Consider the following 445-nt stretch of genomic DNA (forward strand, 5'->3'; position numbering starts at 1 on the left):
TACTTAGACATAGGAAAAAAGTCCTACCTAAATTTTATCATTTGCATTCTTTACAACCAGGTTTTTAAACAGATTTACTGAGTCTGGAGCTTGGTGTCAAATTCCTGCTCACAAGGAGTGTTAGAGGTGTCAGCTCCATAAATCTTTCTGTGAAGAATCAGTGAAACGCTCTGCCACGGAAGTTTAAAGTTAATTTGCCTGAATCTCTTCAGCCAAATGAAGCTTTCGAATCAATTACGAACAGAGAGGATGAAACGTTGGGTCTGCCGAGATTAGAGACAGTCCTCCAGCCGTCAGCCCCAATCACCTTCCAAGTGGCTTCGTGTCTGGTGGATGGAGCCACCAATCTTTATAGACCTTCACTGCTGGCCACACTGCGGGGGCTGGGGGGCGGGCAATGGTTACAGATGTTCACTGCTGGCCACACGGGTGGGGAGCACTGGTT

This window comes from Panthera uncia (genome assembly GCF_023721935.1).
Source record: "Panthera uncia isolate 11264 chromosome B3 unlocalized genomic scaffold, Puncia_PCG_1.0 HiC_scaffold_2, whole genome shotgun sequence".
In the NCBI taxonomy this organism is placed as follows: domain Eukaryota; kingdom Metazoa; phylum Chordata; class Mammalia; order Carnivora; family Felidae; genus Panthera; species Panthera uncia.